Below are 9470 nucleotides of genomic sequence, written 5' to 3' on the forward strand. Positions count from 1 at the left end.
GTGATTTTGGCCCCACTAGGTAAGACAGGAAAGCAAGATGATTGTAGAAGCACATGAATGGAAACATATGATGGGGAGCTTGTACACAGTGCAGTGTTTCTCAACTCTAAAGAAGCTGGAAGTAATGCCAAGTCCAGCCTCAGGAAAGAAAGTAGAGATGATCGTTCCAGGTAAGGGAGACAAGGACAGACAAATATTGTACGATATCACTTCTAGGTGTGATCTAAAGATGGATACAGATGAACTTATTGCCTGGAGACACAGAATCACAGACTTAGAAACTTCCCATCACCAAGATATAAAGATGTGGAGCAGGGAGAAATGAGCTTCTTCAGACTAATACATGCACAACCCTATTTATAAGATCAGTCACCAGGACCTACTGTGTCACACAAGGAAACTTCCTCCACAATCTGTATTAACCTATAAAGAAAAAAAACCAACAAATCACACATACATCTGTGTAGATGGGAACAAGGCAGGCATCCAAGTGGCCAATTGAAGAGATAAGTTTAACTCATACTGTCTAAAAAATATAACATGAAAAGATGTCAACATTGCTATTTATTAGAGGAATGCAGATCAAAACTATGATGAGGCATATCCTGATATGGTTCACAACAGCCACTGTCCAAAACTGGAGAAACAATAAATGCTGGAGAAACTGTGAGAAAAAGGGAACCCTCCTAGACTGCCAGTGAAAAGGTAGACCAGCAACAGCCACATGGAGAACAGTGCACAGGTTTTCAAGAAATGAGAGTCAGATTAGAATACTCCCTAACAGCATACACAAAAATAAACTGCAAATAGATTAAAGACCCAACGGACAGAGAATATGAAACTCTTGAGGAAAAAGGTAGAGCACACTTTGACATAGGACGCAGCAAGTTCTAGTTTGACTCACCTCTTAGAATCATGAAAAATAAAAATAAATAACTGGGACCGAATTCCCCCTTAATAATGATGGCAGACATACGACCCAGCAATCCCACTGCTGGGCATACACAGCAAGGAAACCAGAATTGAAAGAGACACGTGTACCCCAATGTTCATCACAGCACTGTTTACAATAGCCAGGATGTAGAAGCAACCTAGATGTCCACTGGCAGACGAATGGATAAGAAAGCTGTGGTGCATACACACAGTGGAGTATTACTCAGCCATTTAAAAGAATGCATTTGAGTCAGTTCTAATGAGGTGGATAAAACTGGAGCCTATTATACAGAGTGAAGTAAGCCAGAAAGAAAAACACCAGTACAGTGTATTAATGCATATATATAGAATTTAGAAAGATGGTAACGATGACCCTATATGCGAGACAGCAAAAGAGACACAGGTGTAAAGAACAGACTTTTGGACCCTGTGGGAGAAGGCGAGGGTGGGATGATTTGAGAGAACAGCATTGAAATATGTATATTATCATATGTGAAATAGATCGCCAGTCCAGGTTTGATACATGAGGCAGGGTGCTCAGGGCTGGTGCACTGGGATGACCCTGAGGGATAGGATGGGGAGGGAGGGTCAGGATGGGGAACGCGTGTACACCCATGGCTGATTCATGTGAATGCATGGCAAAAACCACCACAATAAAGTAATTAGCCTCCAATTAAAATTTTTAGAAATGATGGCAGAGCAGAGGAAACCATAAAGACAACAAAAAGACAACGCTCAAAATCTAATGTTTGCAAAAAAAAAAACAAACACCCAGGAGGAATTTATCTCCAAACATATAGTTTATGCACCTCAATATCAAAGAAAATGCAATCAAACAGGGGCACAAGATTTAAATGGACATTTCTCCAAAGAAAGCATAGACGTGGCCATGAAATACATGGAAAGATGCTCAGCATCTGTAAGCATTAGAGACCTGCAACTCAGAAGTACGATGTATTATGCCTCACAAGGGTCAGAATGGTCAGAACCAAAAGCCTACAGCAATAAATTCTGGAGAGGGTATGTAGAAAACAGAAACCGCCTACCTGTTTGGTGAGAATAAAAGTCAATATGTTCATGAAGGAGAACAGGTAATGGTTCGTTAAAAAACTAAACAGAGAACTTCTGTAGGACCCAGCAATCCCATTACTGGGCGCAGATCCAGAGAAAACCATTATTTTAAGAGACAGGTGCACCCAATGTTCTTGGCAGCACTATGTGCAACAGCCAAGACTTGGAAGCAACCTGAGTGGATAAGGACGGATGAATGGATAAACCAGATGGGGTACACGCACACGGAGCATTATTACTCGGTCATAAGAGGGTGACATTATGTCATGTCCAGAAACAAGGAAGGAAGTAGAGAGGATACTAAGTGAAGTGAGACAAAGGAAGGCAAGTATCATACGATATCTCTTGGAGCTGGATTCTAAAAATGGATACAAATGAACTTCTTTACAAGCAGAAATGGCCCTATAACATAGCAAGGGAAAGTCACTCAGTCGTGTCCAACTCTTTGCCACTCCATGGACTATACAGTCCATGGAATTCTCCAGGCCGGAATATGGAGTGGGTCCTTTCCCTTCTCTAGGAGATCTTCCCAACCCAGGGATCGAACTCAGGTCTCCCACACTGCAGATTCTTTACCAGCTGAGCCACCAGGGAAGCCCACAACATAGCAAAGCACCTTATGGTTACCAAACGGGAAATGTGTTGGGCAGTGAGAAATGAGCTGGTGGAGATGAACATACACACACTACTCTCTATGAGATAATCAACGAGGACCCCTCACTGCTGTGCACGCAATAGCACACAATAAACTATATGGGAAGAGAACCCAATAAAGGACATGTACACATCCACGCATAAGTGAATCATGTTGCTGTCCACCGAAAACTAAAAACAAACCCTACAACATTGTAAGTCACCTATACACCAATAAATACAAGTTATAAAGAGTGAGTGTCAACTCTGTTCCCCTCAGGCCTTGGTGACCTGGGCTGCTGTCACAGCCCTGAAGCCTGGGCAGGCTGGTTTCCCAAGGATGGGCTGTCACGGGGCTGATGGAGCTGAGGAGGATGTACCAGCCAATGAGCCCTGCCGCATGGCCCTGGTGAGCCTGTTTTCTGCACAGGCCCACAACCTCCAGTTCCAGGAGGGTCCTCCTGCAGTGAAACTATGCCTACTGCACCCAAAGGATGTGGAGGCTCTGGGCTGGAAGAGCTTTGAAAAGCCCTGTGGGCTCCATGTCTCCTGGTGGTGGGGTTCCTAACTTCAGCCTCCTTCCTTAGGATCGCACCACCTGTAGATGAAAGCACCCTCCCCAGAGTGGTGCTGCAGAAACTTGGATGTGTCCAGGGGACAGCGTAAGGAAGGAAGAAGGAATGGGACACAAGCTATAAGTGTTTCTTATGGCACATTCCTCTCTAATTGACAAACCAGGAACAGGACTTTCCCTAAGGTCTGATTCCCCCAGTAACTCGAATTAGGCATTAAGACATGCTGCCCCCTGGTGGCTATTTCCCATAACAACTGTAAAACCAATGCTCATCGGCGCTTAACATTCACAAAGCCTCAGTTCAGTTCAGTCACTCAGTCGTGTCCGACTCTCTGCGACCCCATGAATCACAGCACGCCAGGCCTCTCTGTCCATCACCAACTCCCGGAGTTCACTCAGACTCACGTCCATCGAGTCAGTGATGCCATCCAGCCATCTCATCCTCGGTCGTCCCCTTCTCCTCCTGCCCCCAACCCCTCCCAGCGTCAGAGTCTTTTCCAATGAGTCAACTCTTCTCATGAGGTGGCCAAAGTTCTGGAGTTTCAGCTTCAGCATCATTCCTTCCAAAGAAATCCCAGGGCTGATCTCCTTCAGAATGGACTGGTTGGATCTCCTTGCAGTCCAAGGGACTCTCAAGAGTCTTCTCCAACACCATAGTTCAAAAGCATCAATTCTTCCGCGCTCAGCCTTCTTCACAGTCCAACTCTCACATCCGTACATGACCACAGGAAAAACCATAGCCTTGACTAGACGGACCTTAGTTGGCAAAGTAATGTCTCTGCTTTTGAATATGCTATCTAGGTTGATTATAACTTTTCTTCCAAGGAGTAAGTGTCTTTTAATTTCATGGCTGCAATCACCATCTGCAGTGATTTTGGAGGCCAAAAAAATAAAGTCTGACACTGTTTCCACTGTTTCCCCATCTATTTCCCATGAAGCAATGGGACCGGATGCCATAATCTTCATTTTCTGAATGTTGAGCTTTAGCCTGAGGGGTTATAAATAAAAAAACACCTGCCCTCAAGAAATGTCCTAAACAAGGTCAATATTCAAAATAGGGAAGGCATTCAAGAAGCCAATTTGAATAAGTTTTACTCACACTGTTAAAAAAATCACATGAAAAAATGCCAGTATTGCTAAATATGAGAGAAATGCAAAACAAAACTTCAATGAGGTACAACCTCACACTACTCACAATGGCCATGGGCAGAAACTCTACAGACAATAAAATCCTGGAGAGGGCGTAGAGCACAGGGAACCCTCCCACACTGATGCTGAGGATGGAAACGGAGCGCCCACTGTGGAGGACACCAGGCAGGTTCCGCAGCAATGAAGATGAGAATGAAATTAGACTGCAACCTACCATCGTACACAAAAATAAACTGCAAATAAAGGGCTAAATAAAAGGACAGATACAATGGAACCCCTAAGGAAAAGAGCAGAACACGCTGTGACATGAAGTGCAGCAAGGTTCTGTCTTGATTCACCCCTTAGAATCAGGACAAATAAAACAAAAATAAACAAATGGGACCTAATAGACCTTAAAAGCATTTGCACAGCAAAGGAAATCATCAGTGAGAGAAAAAGACAACCTAGAATGGAGGAAATTCTAGCAAATGTCGATACTCACAGGGAATTTCTCTCCACACATACAAACAACTCATAAAGCTCAATATCAAAAAATAAAGAATCCAGTGAAAAGTTGCCAAAGATCTAAATATGCATTTCGCCACAGAAGGTATAGAGATAGCCATAAAGTACAAAAAGAGATGGTCAGAATCATTAGTTCCTAGAGAAAGGTAACTCAATGGTCCAATGAGGTAACACTTCACAACGATTAGAATGACCATCTCAAAATACCTACAGCAGTAAATTCTGCAGCAGGTGTGGAGAGAAGAAAGCCCTCTGACAGTGTGGATGGGAATGTAAATGGGTACATCCACAAGGGAGAACACTATGGAGGCTCTCTAAAAAACTGAAAATAGAAGTACCAAGTTACCCAGAAATCCCAGACCTAGGCTTAGATCCAGAAAAAAAAATATTTTTTAAAGATACCTGCACCCCAATGATCATGGCAACACAAGGTACAATAGTAAATACAGGGAAGCAACTTAAATGTACACGGACAGATGAATGGACACAGAGATGGGGTACATATGCACAATGCAATAATACTCAGAAATAAAGAGGGATGAGATAATGCCATTTCCAGTTACAGGGAAGAAATCTGAGATGATCACACTAGGTGAAGTAAGACAGGGAAAGATAGTTATCATAGGACACCATTTCTGGTGGAATCTAAAAATGGATACAAATGAACTTTTTACAAAAGAGAATCAGCCTCAGAGACTTACAAAACAAACTTACCTTACCAAAAATAAAGGGGCAGAGAGCAATCAGCTGGTTCAGAATAACAGATACGCAGTAAAACAGGTGCTGATATGCTCTCAAAAGTCAAAAAGGGCTGAAAATGACAGCTGCCCTCAAGAAGTGTCCTAAGGTAAATCATCAGAAAAGAATTCCAAACAGGGCCAAGTTTCAGCAAGCCAGATTCAAGGTGTAAAATGATGAAAGCACATGGAAAGATACTCCACATCAAGAATTATCAATGCAAATCAAAATTACAATGAAGTATCCCCTCACATTGGTCACAACGGCCATCCTCAAAAACATCTACAAAAAATCAATACTGCACAGGATGTACAGAAAAAGGGTCCTCCTACAATGTTGGTGTGAATATAATGGTGAAGCCCCTGTGGAAAACAGCGTGGAGGTATCGCATGATCCTGCAATCCCATCCCAGGCTTAGATCCAGAGAAATTCATCATTCAAACTACATGCGCTCAGTTTTCACCGTAGCGCTATTTACAGTAGCCAAGACATAGAACCCACAAAAAATGACTATTGACAGAAAAATGAAGACTGCGTGATGCATTTATACAGCGAGATACTGCTTAGCCAGAAAAGAGAAAAAATAATCATACTGGCAGCAGCATGGCTGGACTGAGAAATTTTCATACTAAGGGAGGCAAGTCAGAGAGAAAAAGACAAGTATTATAAGACACTGCAGACAGTTGGAATCTATAAATTCATACCAGGAAACACTTTTACGAAACAATGGACTCACAGATTGAGAAAACCAAATTGTGATTATCAAAAGAAAGTTAATTACTCAGCTATTAAAAAGAATGCATTTGAATCAGTTCTAATGAGGTGGATGAAACTGGAGCCTATTATAGAGAGTGAAGTAAGTGCAAGAAAAACACCAAATACGGTACATTAACGCATATATATGGAACTTGGAAAGGTGATAATGATGACCCTATATGCAGGACAGCAAAAGAGACATAAATAACAGTCTTTCGGACTCTGTGGGAGAAGGTGAGGGTGGGATGATTGGAGAGAATAGCATTGAAACATGTATATTACCATATGTGAAATACCTGACCAGTCCAAGTTCGATGCATGAAACAGGGCACTCAAAGCCGGTGCGCTGGGACAACCCTGAGGGATGGGATGGGAGGGAGGTGGGAGGGGAGCTCAAGATGGGGGACACATGTACACCCGTGGCTGATTCATGTCAATGTGTGGCAAAAACCACCACAATATTGTAAAGTAACTAGCCTCCAATTAAAATAAATTTTTTAAAAGAAAGTTAAAAGAAAGGAATAAATTAAGAGTTTCAGATGAAAATATACATACTAATAGCTATCAAACTGATAATCAAACAGAATCTACTGTATAGAACAGTGAACTCTACTGAGAAAACTGTAATAACCTATATTAGGAACAAAAAGGAAAAGGAATAGATGTACGTCCATGTAAAATCGAATCAAATTCCTGTACACCTAAAACCAATGAAATAATGGAAATAAATTCTACCCCACTCTAAAATAAAAGTTAAATTACCCGAGCTTAGTGAAGGGGAAACTAGACAGTGGTGACCTACGAATTAGACATGTGCTCTGCTATGATATTAATATGACACCACCAAAGCTTTTCATTCTGCAGAACACAGCAGCAACCCACTCAGAGGTGCCTAACCTCGTGTGAATGTGACAAGGTGAAGAGAAGAAAAAGGACCACAGGTTAATCACGGCAGCACCCTCAATTCATTGGCTGGGAATCTCTGAGACAAGACACACTGCAAGTAAAGAACAGATATGGGGTCTCTGGGTACAGATTCCTTGCCCATGTGGATGGGGTGAGACCCACACAGTGCCCAGACCTCCAAACTGGGGTCACACATCCCCTCAGTCAGGACACCGTGGCTGTGGTTGGCGGGCCCTCAGTGTGTGAACAAGCCAGGATCCTGGGGCCTCCTGGGATCCTAGAAAGAAGTGTAGGGTCCATCTCCTCCCCCACAATTGTTCCTGAGAAGTCAGGCCCCTCCTGTTTTCACTTTGGTACCATAATCATATGGTCCCTTGTTTGAAAGCTCGTGCTAGAGGTGAACACTCTACCTTGGTTCTGACAGGCTCTGTCTTTCTGGTCCCGCTGAGGTGCTGAGAAAACACGGAGAGCTGGGCTGAGAGATGAGGGGCAGCTCTGTTCTCTTCGAAGGAGAGTGTCGACTCGAAGGAGATCACAGCAGCAGCTTCACCTGCTGCCCATTGACTTTTTGCTTGATCCCTGTGCCCTGGAACCAATTCACCAGGTGAACCTGTCTCCCTACTCAACCTGAATGTGCTGGAACATTGGAATGATTACCAGGTAGCCACATGAGGGGTCTCCAGGAGCCCCAGGGAAGGTGAATCTGGCAGGGGACAGACTAGGAGCCCGACCGCAGCACTGACCCCTGGGAGGGCCAGGGAAGCCCACTCAGAGGGAGAGCACGGTTCCCAGAGAAGCCCACCCAGCCCCAGAGCCCAGACATCTAAGCACTGATGCTCAGACGCAGGCACGGAGTTTCCCAGACAGAGGCCAGGCCAGGCCTGCACCCGGGTCCCCATGCCCCAGTGCAGACAGAATCAGTTCAGTTCAGTCACTCAGTCGTGTCCGACTCTCTGCGACCCCATGAATCGCAGCACTCCAGGCCTCCCTGTCCATCACCAACTCCTGGAGTTCACTCAAACTCACATCCATTGAGTCAGTGATGCCATCCAGCCATCTCATCCTCTGTCATCCCCTTTTCCTCCTGCCCCCAATCCCTCCCAGCATCAGAGTCTTTTCTAATGAGTCAACTCTTCACATGAGGTGGCCAAAGTACTGGAGTTTCAGCTTTAGCATCATTCCTTCCAAAAATAGTCAGGTCTAAATGTCCTCACTGCAGAAAGCACACGGTCTCATTAAACATAATCAGTGTAGACAGGACTTCAGTTCAGTTCAGTTCAGTCACTCAGTTGTGTCTGACTCTTTGCGACCCCATGAATCGCAGCACACCAGGCCTCCCCGTCCATCACGATATCCTGGAGTTCACTCAGACTCGCGTCCATCGAGTCAGTGATGCCATCCAGCCATCTCATCCTCGGTTGTCCCCTTCTCCTCCTGCCCCCAATCCCTCCCAGCATCAGAGTCTTTTCCAATGAGTCAACTCTTCGCATGAGGTGGCCAAAGTACTGGAGCTTCAGCTTTAGCATCATTCCTTCCAAAGAAATCCCAGGGCTGATCTCCTTCAGAATGGACTGGTTGGATCTCCTTGCAGTCCAAGGGACTCTCAAGAGACTTAAAGAGGTCTAAACCTACCATGTAGACGGAACTTGGTCAGGTTCAAACTAGTCTAGGGCTGGTCTCCCAGGAGGCACAGGTCACACCCATGCAGGGTCTCTCATGGTTGGACAGGGGGCTCACCTTCATGTGGGAACTAGGATGTACATTTCTTGAAGAAGAAATCATCACTGGGCTCCACACTTCACACACATCAGGAAACTGAATGCTACCAACTTCTGTGGCCACATGATGGTCAGGACCCAGGGGAGATCCAGGAATTTCTTACAGTGCCTCCCCGTGTCCTGTACAAACAGACAGGAAGTGGCCTGATTCCAGTATCCCAGGTTTTCAGCAGGAAGCAGCCACACTGGAAGTCTTCTGGAAAAGTACATTCTTTATCAGAATAAAAATACACTGGTTTAATTCCAAGCATACTAGTTATTTGCAAACCTAAAATATTCTTAAAAGTTTGGAAACATGATTTTACAGTTTCCATTGTTCCTTTGGTTCAGATTTTCTAGGTAGAAGCAAGCCATAATTTCAAATTACTTTCTTCTAATTCTGTTATTTGTTATTATATGAATAAAAGGTCACACTTGAAAATAAAAAT

The 9470-nt window shown here is 44.1% G+C and overlaps 1 long non-coding RNA gene across 1 annotated transcript in view; it reads right to left on the reverse strand.

The window, feature by feature from the left end:
- LOC121817089 (uncharacterized) overlaps positions 1-9241 on the reverse strand; it is a 33754-nt gene extending 24513 nt beyond the window's left edge. The window contains exon 1 of the long non-coding RNA XR_006056828.2: positions 9002-9241. This is a non-coding gene — a long non-coding RNA (uncharacterized LOC121817089). The remainder of the gene's footprint in view (positions 1-9001) is intronic.
- Positions 9242-9470: the final 229 nt, after the last annotated feature.

The sequence above is a fragment of the Ovis aries genome, chromosome 18, assembly GCF_016772045.2.
Source record: "Ovis aries strain OAR_USU_Benz2616 breed Rambouillet chromosome 18, ARS-UI_Ramb_v3.0, whole genome shotgun sequence".
Taxonomy (NCBI): domain Eukaryota; kingdom Metazoa; phylum Chordata; class Mammalia; order Artiodactyla; family Bovidae; genus Ovis; species Ovis aries.